Here is a 15,537-nt window from a genome sequence, read left to right as displayed (position 1 = left end):
AATTGCTATTTACTGAGATTCTGCAAATGCTGAAGTCTCTCAATTCTCTTTCTCTGCAGAGCTATTAACTAGACATTGTCTTTATACAAATAACAGACAGTAAGGACCTTGTCAGGAATGATTACTTCTATTATCCACTTTCTACACTTATTTTGCAGAATTACTCCCTTCCTATATAATTCCCACTAATGTTTACCTAGCACCCAAGTGGCCCAGAGAGTCCACTTTGTTTAAATAGCTTTAGTTTCTTCCAGAATCCAATTGCACTGGCAAAAAAAAAAAAAAAAAAAAAAAACAAAAAAAAAAAACCACTCATATATAGCCTAAACTTTTTTCTCTTAGTTTTTTTGTATGTGAAACGCTAGGCCTAAAGAAATAGCTTATTTCTGACTACATATAGTGACAGACAAAGGCATAGCAAAATGCCTGCATAGAAGAAACAACAGCTTCAACAGGTAAGCTGAGAGAAGCTAATTCACTAATATTTCAAGAATATGTGACCTGAAAGTACTGGAAAAGAAATGAATCATCACAACCAACATACTCTTTATCACCCTGTACACTCCTTGTAACAAGATCTATTTTCTCCCAATTCTCTCATAAGAAAACTAACAAAATGTAATATGACTCAAAATACATTTACATACAAGGCCAATATTATCTGTTGGCATTAAAGCTCCTGTCTTGTTGATCAGAAAGCCTGGAGATTGATTAGTACATAACTGAACATCTTTCTTTTAACTATGAAAATATCACATATCTCTAAGTTTAAGCATTGTTTCTTGAAGTAAAATTTACCTTGACTTTACTTGGGTTTTAAGAGCAGGAATTTATTGCTGAGGTATTCCACAATACTTCTTCTTTTGTTCATAAAAAAGAAAGACAGAAATGATAGCACTGTCTTTCATATAAAAAAGGACTCCCCAAAGTGCACAGGCAGAGGAATGCCTCTTGTCATTAAAAAACCCCTAATGCATTGGTGGGAATAACTGCAGGTGCCCACTCAGTGTCCATTTTTGTTTAGGTATAGTTGATCCTGTGTTCAGGGGAGGCTAGCTCTAGATCTATTTAAATGGTTTTGTGATACTTATTTATTTAACAATGTCTGACGTTTTCAAAATGGGAAACTGTAGCATTGACCATCTAGAGAGATGAAGATTCATACCCATCAGATTCCACTGTAGATATCTTACTACAAACCTACTTTTGTCACTCTGCAGACTGACATACTATCATTTTCATCTTCAGCAACGCTAACATTCATTATTAGTATTTATACCAGTAGCAGCCATTTTTAAGAGGCATCAGGATCCATTTTTGATGGACTAGCTGCAATATTAGATCAGACTTTTAAAGTTCAAAAATATTATACCACTGTGGCCATCCAATACATTGTTGCAGTTATTTCTCCCAAATGCTATTAGGGATCTGAGTTATAAAATATTCTGATTAAAAGTGGGAATATATGTCAGAAATACTGCATCTAGCCAGTTTTATTTATTCAGATATACCAACAGAGAAGGTTGATTTGATATAGTAGCCTCTTCTTGTTACAAATCCATGCATGTCTTAGTGGTTTCTTACAGTGAAAAATGTACTTGGATAACAATACAGCCAAACACTATGTTATGATTTTTCAGATTTGACATGTCTTTATTTCCTTTTCCTTGCCACTGCCATCTCAGGGATTTTGCAGATCCAGTAGGAGATTGCTCACCTGGAATACAAATCCAAGGCTGCCTCCTGCTAATTCTATTGCTCGTTCTTCCATTACAGCTCTGAGGGCTGCTTACATTCCATTCCCACCACTAACTACTTCTTCATACCCTTATCAGGTCCTAGCTACTGTGTCACTCTTCTTCCTGGCTTTCCAAGCTGCCTTTCTTGACCCCAACAATCTTAAGATGTAACAAACACAAGTTGCCTTCCTTGCTCAGCATTTGATCATGTCCCTATCCCATTCAAATCTGCCTACCAGATGCTCATCTGCTATCCATAAAAATCTGCCCACTTCAAAACCTGACGTGGCTCTTTCCCTCACTATTTATCTGTATTGTCAAGCTTTGCACTGCCCTGCCCCTTCCAATCCATCACTGAGTTTATTCTTGTCCATCTATGTGTCAGATTGTCCACTCCACATCTCCATGTGTCACTCCAGGAATCTTCTCCCACACAGAGCTCATTCAAGACACATCTCTGCCATATGACTAGCAGTGACTAAAATGGGCCTGTAATGTACATGTATGTCTGCAAGTCCATTAACTCTGGCCTGACAAAATGTATTACTTTATGTCCAAAGCAAAATTTGACTATGTAAGACCTTTAGTAATTATCTTGGTGAACAGTGAAGGTCTCAGCAAAGGGCAAAGTTCATATCTATTCTAAAAAGTGTAAAAAAATAAAGGAGGAGCCAGGGAACTACAGAGTTTGACAACCATCTGTCAAGAGCTATCTAAATATATTTGATTCTGCATTGAACCAGTAGTACAGACTAGGTGAGCATTTGAAAACCTCCTAGCCCTATATGTCATTCTCCTTAGAAAAATCTGTCCACGTTTTCAGGTGGAAGAGAAGCTAGATAACCATGAATAGAAAATTAAAAAATAAAGTATCTAAATAAGATTACAGACACACTGACTGACACTCATCTCTGTGCAAAGGGCAGGAACTTGCCTAAGCAAATGTAAAGGCTCACATCTACCTACAAAAGTCTGAGGGGGATTTTATACAACACCTATATGAAAGCATTCTCACATGAAAGAGACAGATTAAGGCCTTCAACTACTGCACTCACCTTGAGGCTTATTTGGTGTAATTTGTCATCTGAAAATGTGAAAATAGGTCACATTAACAAAAGAAAGTACGAGATCCTTACCATATACTCAGCCTACCAGTGCCTTGCATGAAATCTCTCCTTCTCTACTTTGCTAGGCTCTGTGGGCCTCATGGGTTCATGGAAAATTTGTGGCAGATTAAAATGGACTCATCATTATTATTATTGCCTCACTTCTTTCGGCTTAGACTTTGGAAAACCATGCATGGGAAAAGACTGACACGTGGGTAGTCACTGTGTAACAAACAACAGCCCTCTGCACTTCCAGGATGATGACAAGTCATTGTAAATCCTTTCTTCTTTTAGAGGAAGTCCGAAACTTTCACACTGAGGACCCAGAAAGACCTTGGGAGGGTGAACATAACACTAGAGAAAAGCAGTAGATAATTGGAAGGCTCTCTTCTGTAACAATTTTTATCATATCATTAATGAGGCTTTTCTGTATTAATTAGATAAATTTGATTATTATAGTAATAAAATATTAACTAGACTGACAATAAATTATTAGATCAATCTGTGTGCTATTTTGTCTTTTGCTGCAATAATATTTTGAGTACTATAGCTGTTTCTTAAGAAAACAGATAAGTCAAAATACACACATTTGTTCATAGTTAAATGTCTGAAAGATTAATTTCTATGACGTGTCTCTCTTTTCTCCTTCAATATTTTCTGACAATCAAACTCCAGTGTCGCATCACTAATTTTTATAACATTTTCAGGACAGCTGTAGTTGACATATGAATTTCTCATTATATCATAGTAGGTGTAAGAAAGCTCATTCGGCATAATTTGTCATCTGAGAATGTGAAAATAGATCACATTAATAAAAGAAAGTGTGAGATCCCTGTTACGTGTTCTGCCTCCCAGTAATCTGTATGAAACCACTATAAACGCAAAATGAGTATATCCAGATATAGACTATGGGGCAACAGGACTGCAGCTATCAATTATTTAAGGAAAGTCTGCCTGGAGACAGTCATGCCAAGCACCTGAATCCACTTTAATGGTGGAAGTGGACACATATGCTTGGGGACTTCAAATCCTTTATGAGTAACACTCACTTATGATATATGAACAGAGAGTAAACTTTAAGTTTGTAGTAAGTATGTGGTATTCAGGGGAGCACATAGTTTAACCATCTTTGCTTAGCATGGCTATGTTGTGACTGTCATCATTTGGCAATACTTAAAATCTATAGTTCAGTTTGTTGCACAGATGAAAAGTTAGGTCTTTCAAGAGATCTGGCATAAAAACTTCCATATCACAGCTGCTTACTTTAATAGTACTTACATTAAAAGACTCAGTGAAAAAATCAAGTGAATAATGCTGCACGCTGAAAAAGTACTTCTTTAACAAACTGATTACCTAGAAAGCCTCCACCACCACTTCTTGGATTCATTCCAAGGAAAATCTCTTGTGTTCCTGCTGCTTCTCACCCTAAATAAATAAATGAATACAAAACATTACTTAAATGTTTTGAGTAATGGAAAAAGTTGTTTTCAACAACTGATAAAAAGCATTTTGACAATACTGCACTTGGTGTAAAAATAAACATATCTCAACATTTACACAGACATCATTTATCATGCTGTATTTGCTCTTAACGTAGTACTTCGAAGTCCCCTATTTATTTGTCAAGCCCAGCAGAATATAATACAGTAGAAGACTTTACTCCTGAAATCATTTGTGTTACTTTTACCAAAATACAATAACCTGCACTTTGAATTTTATGGCAGAAAAGAATTCAGTTTTGAGTATACAGAGTTTGAAAACATTCAAATCAATTCACACCTCCCTGCTCTGACAGGATACAGATCCTTTGAGCTTCTGTTTCATGAAGTATTATACACGTTACCTGGAAGCAAAGAATGCATTGACATTTGCTCTTAAGGCAATCAAAAACCAGCCAAAGCAATGAGTAACTGGGGAGAAATGTATTAGACCAAAGAAAGCATCATGTACACACTACAACTGTAATTACAAAAACCTGTAGGCAAAAACTGCATGAGATGGGAAGGAAAAAAAAAAGATTTCATAGAAGTAAAAGAGGAAAGACTAGAGAAAAGGGTAAAAAAGAAAAGTGAATGCTTAGAAGCAAACAAAGAGGTCTGGCAATCTGCAAGCAGAATGCCTGGCCGGAGAGAAACAGGAAGTTTGGCAGAAGAACTTGAAAGGAATGGCCCGGAGGGAATGAGTTTGGGGGGGGGGGTATGAATTTGAGTTGCGCCTGGCCACAGTCTAAAAACCCACCCAGCCACATATGCTGTGATAGCTAGGAAGCAACATAGATAAATATAACTCCTTAAGATTTGTCTACGTAACATTTGGTTTGTGGGATGAAAACATCTGCAATTCTTCTAGGATAATCTCAATTAAGTTAGAATACGAAGGTTTTATTATGATTATATCCCTAATTTTAGAGTTGTAACAATGGTCTAGGTCTGTATGATGGTCCCACTCTTCTTCCAGTACAATTATCGCTGTGCTTTTTCACCACTTCCTGCTCTTCATGCTCACTAGCATGACCAGAGTAGCCAGATGCAGACTCCCTGCTATGTAATTACCTCATTCTGTGTTCTGGACTGTAAGATGCCTTCTTACACAAAATGATATAGTGGGTACTTAGTTATGCTAAAATGCACAACAGCAAAATCTCTCTGCAATGGGGTCTCAGAAGTGAAAACTGCAAAAAACTCGAGGGAACAATGATTTGAGTTCCTTTATTAAAGGATTTAAAAAATGCCAACCTCAAACAGCATAAAATGTATGTAAAAATGATTGAGCTAAATTATCAGGGATTCATCTTTGGGATTCTAGTACTACTTAGTTCTGTATGGTCCTCCGTAGGTATATTGAAATACCTAAGATGTAAAAGAGCTATAGAGGTAATTGGGTCTTTCCCTAAACACTTATGCAAGGATTTCTCCTCTTGTTGTGCTTCATTCCTCTTGTTCCTGTTCTGTTGCTAGCAACGTGCTCAGTGCAACCTCAGCTTGAAATGCACTTTTCCTGCTTCCCCTGCAAAGTTGTGTGGATTACCCTGACAACTTCTTTAGGAGTATTCTTCTCCACTTGTATTGGCTATGATGTGCTGCGTTGCATAGATGCTTTTGGAGGATTTTATTGTTAACAGCACTTTTTCCTCATGTGCAGTTCAGTAGCCATTCCTCTGTGATCTTAGGATATGCTGCTTCTCTTAACCACAGTATAATGGAGGAAATTACATCTGCCTCTGTGTTTACAGTTTGCTGAGGCTCATAAAAACATAGATGCATTATGAACGGAACATTCCTGTAACTGTATGAGAAAGATTTGTTTTCTTCCTGGCTTCTCTTCAGCACTCAATGGTTAACAGGACCAGGCTGCTTGTAGCTAACACAGGAGATATTAACAGAGTTCTTGGCCATGTATCATAAGAATTTATGCTCAATCTGATTCTAGAAATGTGCTGTGTTTTGTAGGAGAGCAGGGAAGAAATATTACAGTAAAGTCTTATTTGGATCTTTTTAGTTGAACTGACAAGATGTTGTAGACTGAGTGAATGGAAGCTGAGTAAGTGGGAAGAGAACACTGTTCTTCAAGCTTCATTCTGTAGCCAAGTCTGATGGGTAGCAAAACATACCATACAGCCTCTAAGTCAGAATAAAACCCTTAAAATGAAAAAAAATATATAGCATGCAGTCATCAAATCTATTCATACATTCAGGACTGGCTGCATAATCAAAGGAAAATTACTTCATTGGGCACACAGCCCAATAATGAGCTGAAAAGAGTGAGACTTCCATTTCTTGTATTTAATTGTAGGCAACAAGAATGACATCTCTAACCTCACAAAGCTTATGTTCTTTGAGTAGTTAATTATGACCATTTTGTTTACCACAGTCCTGAAAATATAACAACGCAAAGCAAATCCAGAAAACAAATAATGCTGGCATCATGGAAAAATTGCACATTTAAGTAGGAAGAGTTTTCCTGATTTTAAACACAACTAGTGTTTTGCATTTGCAGGATTCTTTTCCAGCCCACAATGTCCGCACTAGTTCAGCTGGATCAGAATTTTAATCTGTATATCCTATCATCTTATGAATATTACTTAACTTTCATTAAATTAGAATGTATTAGGAATGTATTTGACTCCTTGCCTGAGGCAATATCATGAAGTTAGTGTGCTCCTTATGAATGCCCACTGTACCCACTCTGCTTTACCTTAGAAGAAAATAGGCACACGAGCAGAGGAGGTACCAAGTACTCCAGCAGTTTCCCCAGTCTGGATAATGAGAGGACAAGCCACATACCACAGATAACACTTGCCCCGTAGCATAAATGAGGACAAAATAACACAGTTCTCTAGAACTGTACTTGAAAGTACAGTTGAAGTACTTGAAAGATGACCTCAAGAGGTCAACTAAATCCACCACAACGCACTAAGGAGGGACAAAAATACCGTTAGCAATTATAGGAGATGTCTGCTTACTTTATTTTTAAAAATCTGCGAAGGAAGAGATTCCATAGCCACCTTGAATAGTTGTCTGTTTCAGCGTATCAGCTCTTCCTGACATCAAAATATCTTTGCTGCACCATACTCCCAACTACTTCCTGTTCTATTCTTAGGGGACCTCCAGAATCAGTTAGCAGCATCCTTTTTACAGCCAACACTTTCAAAACAGAAAGGCTGTACTTAATCTTCTGTCTTCTACAAATCAAAATCCTCCTGTCTTTCTAAACCTCTTAACTGCCTTGACACCCTCCTCTGAATTCTAACTTGTTTATCTTAAATATTTTTAAACATCATACTCCCACTAAGCTTTTATACTACAGAGCACATTAACATGCAGTCTGACAAACGACATATCTAATAACACATTCCAGAGTGAAATCTACTGTTTTTGCAACAGCATCACATTGTTGACTCAATTTTTGTGACCCATTAAATCTCCATTTCTGTATTTTTCACAGCATTATTCCCTGCACAGATGGTCCCTGTTTTACACTTGTATGTTAGATTTCCCCTTAACCGCTCTCATAACTAGTGCTTTGTACTTCATATATTTATTCAACACCACTTCACCAATTTTTCTAGAGTCTACAGTTTCATACTGAGTTGTTTCAAATCAACCTCTCATTCTATCTTGATTTCCTCCACAAATGTTTTACACCAGTCTTTTCCACTGGTCATGCTCCAAGTCATTAATGGAAATATTTGAAAGAACTAGATTTAAAAACACTCTTAGATCTTCACCTGAAATGCCATTCCAGTTGACATCTAGCAAACTATAATTGTTCTTCGAGCACATTTTCTCACTTGGTTGTGCATTCATTATGGTTTAGAGAACGATACTTTCCTATATTGCTAATAAGAATACTAAAGGGGAAATACATCAGAATTCTTAGTAAGGTTAGAGCCATTTGACGTAGTTCATCCTAAAAATATCTGCATCACAACTGTGTGCTCTCGTTGCCTAGGTTTATTCAGTAAGACCTTAATAAAATTTTCCAGATATCTAAGTAGGTACACAGGCAATGTACATAGGCAAACTGGGGATAGGACTTCAATGTGCAAAGAGCCAAAGATCTAAATATAACTACCGTGACAGTCAGATTCCCCAAATAGGAAATTCTGAATAGCAATACCAAGTAGTTAATTCTTTAATACTACAGTTCCCCACCTTCTCTTTTTTCTTCCCCTCAACAGCAGTTCCTTTCTTTGTCTCAAATCTCCCAAAACTGTATCAGCTGTCTATCAGTTCTTGGAGGTAATCATTAAATTCTCACAGATACAGCTTCAGTTTATCTTCCAAGTATTCTACATTTGATTAAACCTCTGACAGATTCTGAAATTGGCTACCTATTCTTAAATGTGTTTTTCAATATTTTCGTTTGCATTCTTAATTCTTGGTTCTAAAAGAGGGTTAAGGATTTTATTTATCTGCAGTGTGCCAAATGAGATCAGGTTGAGTTAGAATAAATGCTCAAAATATGTAACAATTCTTAAAAAATAAAACTTGATGCTGGGACCAAAACAAAACCGATAAATAAAAAAAACTTGTTATTATCTCTTAACGAGAACTACTGATTATTTTTCACATATCATTTGACAGTCTTCATCTTAATTAATTCTACATGGCAAAGTTAAATTATTCTGGCTGATGAAGATCATTCTGACTCTAAAATATACTTATTAAATGAAATTAAAGCTTGGTGCTAATCAGGCGAATGAGCATGTGTTACTAACCAAACATACAAACCCTAACAATGAGGTAATGACAAGTATGGTGACAGATACAAAGCATTGCTATTTAAAGATAGTAAAACAGTTTGAGTTTCCAAAATACAAAGAGCAATGCAGATGTAAATCCCTAAAATCTTCAGATCTTCAGAATCTTCAGAAAGAACATCCTTTGCTTTTTTCAATTGTGTTTGCTTCGTATCTCAAAAATAAAAGAAACATCTGTATTGAAAATTGACTAAGATGGTAACAGCAGTAGTTTGGAAGGTTCTACCAAAGCCAGATTAACAGAGTTAAAACCACGGCCCACTGTTACATACTGAGTGTAGTTTTCCACTTAAGACCAGTATATTTCCAAAGTCCTGGTACATATATCCAGCAAGTTATTTTCAAAAAGAATAAAGAATTCATTACTGCTTTCCACTGACATCTGCTAACTCGAGATATATTTGTTAGATCTTGAATCAAGGCAATTCTATTTATGTGCATGCATGAGAACAACAATGTGCAGGTAAGTAAACTCAGCAAAGCCTGCATTTTGATGGAATGGAAATTTCTGAATTGGGCTTCAAAGACTGTGTTCTGCTCAATGGCAAGTGAGATGATTAAAATCAGAACTATTTGCTTTCTACCTTTGCAAACAATTCATGGTTCTCTGGCTGAGAAAACTATTTATAATTTTTCCCAGAAAAACTCTGACAAAACAAACGGCTGGAGACCACCAATTCAAGTCTGTACTGTTTAAGGATGCAGGCTGACACAGAAACTTTGCTCTTAACACAGCAAAGGAGATTTCTGGACATAGTACAGATACTTTTTACAGGTCTGAGGAGACAAGATGTCTGCAAGGCCTGCTCTTGGCCTTGAAGCTTGAGTTTAGGACAGTAGGGCAGGAAGAACTGCAGACCTGTGTAGCTTCCTAGCTTCTCTAGTCGCTCTTAAATGACTGGGTTGCACCGTCTTGGGAAGTGCAGGCCAAAGACTGTTTCTCAAGCAGATTCATGCTGCAGGGTGTTATGAGATCATACGCAAATTCTTTCAAAGCTCTAGAAATATTGCCTGTCCTAGATGCCTACCCAGTAGGTTCACCCACTGGCTGAGACAGTTACACAGTCTACAGGTAGAGCACTGGAAGCTGTACTGTTCCCCAGCCATGCTGGGGAACTCATTCTTCTGCATGATACAGGTATGTTCAAGGACTCTCAAAGTTAATTTCTCTCATAACTTTTCCAAAATGAGACATGAGGCATAAAAGCACTATGCACTCAGAGATCCTGTGGATTAAACATATGAATATAATTATTACTCTTACATACCAATAACTCCTGGTTCTCTGGGAAGGAAAAGTAAAGCTAACTTATGTTTCAGAGAAATCCAAGTCCTATGCTTCTCCATATATATAAGAGGAAGTTCACCCAAACAATTTGCTCCCTGAAGTACCTTTCTTGCCTGTTTCTTATTTTGCATGGGTTGTCTGAGGATGTAATTAAATTCAAATCTTATCTTCCAGGAACAAACATAGGTTATACATCAGAAAATAAAGTAGTGGGGGGGATGGAACGGTTGTTTGTACTGTATTATTGTTAAGGCCCTTCAGATCTTACTGGTCTTTTGTGGCATACACTGAACTACAGCATACTGAAGTACACTGATTGGTATGCTTCCCGCTCTGAAGACACGAGAGCCTAAGATGATAAATAACATACAAGAGGACAGAAGACAGATGTAGATTGTTTCTATTATTTAAATTCACATTTTTGAGTTCTATAGTATCATTTCCAGAATAATTTACATTGTATAGTTTCAGCCTGCACTTTTGGGGCTGATATTGAAATTCAGATAGACAGTATAAACACAGGCACATATGACTATTTGTTTAGATTGTCCAAGTACCTGGATATTTGTGCTTACATCTGTATCTTCAGTTCAGCACAAATATAAATCACGTCATGTCATTTTGTGAGCGCATTTCAGCACATTTTTAATTGTAGAAGTCACTTGTGCAAAAAAGTATAGATATAATTATTTTTATTCTTTCCATAACAAGGCAGGCAATATAAAGAAAATAATATTCCAACATGGATATAAATTTCAATAAATTGCTCCAGGTTTAGTCTGGAATTACTTTAAACAGATAAGGACTAAAAAAGGGAGATTATTAAAGATATCATTATTGCTGTAGGTCTCTGATTTGATTCAAATTAGAATGGTCTTTTTTTTTTATCATTCTTGTCTCATTGATTATCAGAAAATGTGATTTAAATATCCTGCTGTCAGAATACTGTTGTCATTTAGCAGTGACAGAGGTACATTTTGTCATATTGTGCCGTACATTTCAGGAGTTCATATTCATCCTATTTATCGTTCAATGACGGGCATACAGTTACAGAGAATGATGGGGATAGAGTTACTGCATTCTTGAATACAGTTAAGTGCACTTTGAGCCTTCTTTGAATTTTATCGACACTTACATATTTTAAGACCTCATTAAACCTTCGGCTCAAGAGATGCCTGATTTTGAATTCATAAAGTTATGTATCTGACTTAATACAGTCGTGTGACCCAGCACCATATCCTACAATTTTTTCACTTTCTGAATGCAACAACTACCAGATATAAATGTAAAGTTTGAGATAGAAGGATGGTATAGAGATGCAACATATCATCCTGGTACTAAGTGCAGCATATACTTTACAAGAACTGTATGTTTTCATACCCAGCACTGATTTACCCTGCCACTGTGCTAAGTTATTCAGTAAATACAATGTTTCACATCACCAGAGTTCTTTGGAAATATATTATTTGGACAGAATCATTTCCCTCAACAGTGCCTTAGACTAGCTAAATATAGATGCCTAAACTGAACCTCAACCATGAATTGCTAGTGTAATTCAAATCTGTGTTAGAGCCAGCGAGATTTAGGTGCAGGTTACTTTCTATAAACACTTACAAGTGAGAATCATATTACTAATCAGTAGTATGCCAAAGTAAACTGGGAACAAGGACATTGTTGAGTTAAAATAAGAAAAAAACTGACCCAAAATGCAAAGCCAACTTTTTCTTGAGATTTGAAGTCTAGCTGACCAATATTCCCCATACTCTTTCTGATACTGCCATTTTACATGACTAGTAATGATGAGCCATTTTCCAAACTTCCAGTTGCCAACAGTCAATCTCCTGGAAGAAGCTTTCCAGGGTCCTGACATGGTGGAATATCCCAACACTCATTCTCCCCTAAGCTGTTCTCTTCTACAGTTCTAGTGTCAGATGGAATAGTGCAGTCTAAAAAACTTGTACAGACTTTTATTCAACAGTAGGGTTAATTGTCAATTTACAAGGTCCACAGAAGTAATCCCTTGGAGTTTTTTTTCATTGTTTCAGTGCCACCTCTTCAATATTCACCTCTGCTTAATATCCTGAGGAGCAGATGACTCATTCTTATTCACTAAAGTCAGGTATCCTTCATTACCTGCAGGGGCACTGCACCTTCTTACTGGCTTACCCCAGGACCTAGTCTCATTTGCTGTTTTAATGGAAAGTTAGACCTCTTCTTTTCACTCTTTCCCTCCAGGAAACAAAAAGAGTTTGAAATTGCAAATTCCTAATTCACAGGAGTGTTGAAATAAAACCTTCTCCAACACTTTCCTGCCATAAACCCTTTCGCAACACTTTCGCATCATTCCTCTTCCCACAACCCCCTCCTTTCTTTACTTGCACTTACTCCTGGGAATCTTCCAGAAGAGGGAATCGGTGATCAGACACCTCTTTCTCTTAGGGGCAGAGAAACACAGATGCTGTGAAGACCTCATGGGTAGCTATCACTGGAGGGACAGCTTTGGCAACACAGTTTGGATGATCTACTATGCCAATAAGCCTCTTCTATACCCTTTCAGGTGATTATATGACTGCATAAGGTGCAGAAAACAGGAGAAGAGCCCACAGTAGCTTACGTATGCAAATGTGAGAACAGAAAAGGCTTCAGCCAGAGGCAAAGAGTCAGATCAAAGTACAAACGCTGAATCCTGGCAAATGCAGCCCAAAACAGGGTGTATCTGACTCTATGCACCCAAAGTGAGGCGATCTTGGCTCAAGAGATAACTCGTCCTGGAGAGAGGCTGTGGAGCCATTTCAATGTCACAGAAAGATACTATTTGTAAACCTGTTATCTTCTGAAGAAAAAAAATGTTGTGGTACTGAAGCTGGATCATGTGTAAGATGGGCAGCAGCCCACAGAGAGAGCCTAATGGTCTATGGTCTTCCAAGGTTTTACCAGAGTGTATTGCTCTTTGCCAAGATGAAACATGCCAGTATGAACAGTTCTTCCTCCCAAGATGAGATCAACTACACTCACTTTGTTCAGGGCAACAGCTTCTGGTTTCCTCCGAGTTCTGAACTGGTGGGATCTGGGAGATACTGCCTCTAGCAGATGCTCTCCTCAAACTCTGCTGCTCTGAACTTCTGGCCCAAACCAGTCTTATGGCAGGTTATTCAAAGTCTGCCCCTGTGTGAGCTTCAGCACTACATTAATCAATTTGGTGCAATACTGTTCTCTTTTCAGTAAATCCTAGAAAGCTGCAAAGATAGTTTCTAGCAGTTTGCATCTCCGTGTGTCATTAGTATCATGGTTAGATTCAGTAAATGTCCTTAGCTTAAATACCTGCTGTTTATACATATCCTACACTTTCTCCACAGGAGTTTAGGCATCAATACTACTGTCTCCCAAAACAGTAGATACTAAAATAAAGCAAAAACAGATCATACTTTTGTGATATGACTATTAAATGTTTTCTCCTTCTTTCTCACAAGTCCACATTCATCCAGCACTGACAAACCCACAAACCCCATCCTCCTTAGTGTTTTCTTTAGCTGAAAGAAGTCACATTGACCTGAATAATCCCACCACACCTGCACAGCATTCCAGTCTCCCTTCAGCTTCTTATGGTCCCACCTCAGACATTCTCTTCTGATGACTCAAGGTACAAAAATACAAGCTTAGAAATGGAGTCTGCTACCTGCAACAGTTAGAAGGAACTTATTCTTAAAAAGAAGAAATATGACCTGACAACAAAATAGCTTGTGCATAACTTGGTACAAGCAGCACAAATACTTACCAACCATTTCTTTGTGTTCACATGTTATACTCTCAGTTACATGTTTGTATGTATGTATCCTGATTCCAAGTCATATGGGAGGCCTCATTCTTATGTCCTGTGACTATGTAACAGTAGCTTCTTACTGATAACTACTTGTTTGCTTTATGCAAAGTATTTCTAACTACTGGCTTTCCTCACTGACATGACTGTGTGAAGAGCCAGACTGCAGAGCTTGGAGAAGAAAAGCTCTTCCTCCTCTATATTGAAATACTGAATATAAGGGCATCTGACAGGTCTATACCAAACTTTTCTTCTCAGTGATGTGCTGCTTCTGGCATTTTGTAAATATGTACAGTAACACTGGAAATAGAAAGGTGATTTTTAAAAAAAGAAAAAAAACCTCAACTGCAACCTCAATTTATGTGCTTGAGAGTCCCAAGTCTGTCTTAAATGCACTCTCCAGGTTTTATAGAAATACTGTCTGTGGGCTACCAGGAAGATGACCAGATGCACATATCAGCGTTTCTCTTACAATATAGCCCAGCAGAATCATTACAAGAGCATAAACTTGAATTAAATCTTGAGTTGGAGGAAGAAGGGAAGAAAAGCCTCAGGAAACAATGCAGAATTATACTTACATAAGTACATCATGATAAAAATGCTACTTTAGAGTCCACAGTATTTAATTTGTTCCTTCTCCAGTGGAAGACCACATCTGGTGAGAGAAAAAGAAGAGATAAACTGTAGAGATATGCATAAAACAGTATGTCTGTACAATTTGAAACGTATTTCAGAGGAGCTAGTTTTTCATATAGCATATTCTCTATGAAAAGTATTAAGAGTAGAACACTTAATTCAAAAAAACAAATATAGATATAGATAACAGCTGTCTGAATAAACAACAATTGACTTCACAGGAAAATCATTAAAAAAAATCCTTTAAAACTTGATCGTATCACATAATATATCCAAGAAAAAATTTCTAATGTTTTCTGTTTAGAGAAGCATGTAAGAAAATGTGCTTGTAAAGGCACATTTACTTTTCTCTTGTTGAATTATAATTAGATTACCCGACTTGAGCTTAAAGGCCTTATCATTACTAAAATCACTATTTGCCAGCTACAGATTTTTGCTTTAGAAGATAAAGAGTACATGGAAAAATTATTAGCACACAAATTAAATTACTTTCAGAAAGAACTGACTCTCCAGGAGCTGACTTTTCATATTTATATGTTGATATACTCAATTTTAATTCCTCCACTCTCTTGTTGCTAGCTAGCAAACAAAAACTTTCTGTTATTGCTTAATCTTGTCACAACAAAAAGCAATACGAAACCAAAAACCAACTGACATAACAAATCTTCATGGGGTATTAGATTAGCAAT

Source organism: Rhea pennata, chromosome 4, assembly GCF_028389875.1.
Source record: "Rhea pennata isolate bPtePen1 chromosome 4, bPtePen1.pri, whole genome shotgun sequence".
NCBI lineage: Eukaryota > Metazoa > Chordata > Aves > Rheiformes > Rheidae > Rhea > Rhea pennata.
The sequence above is the reverse complement of the archived record's forward strand: the minus strand, read 5'-3'. Positions refer to the sequence as shown.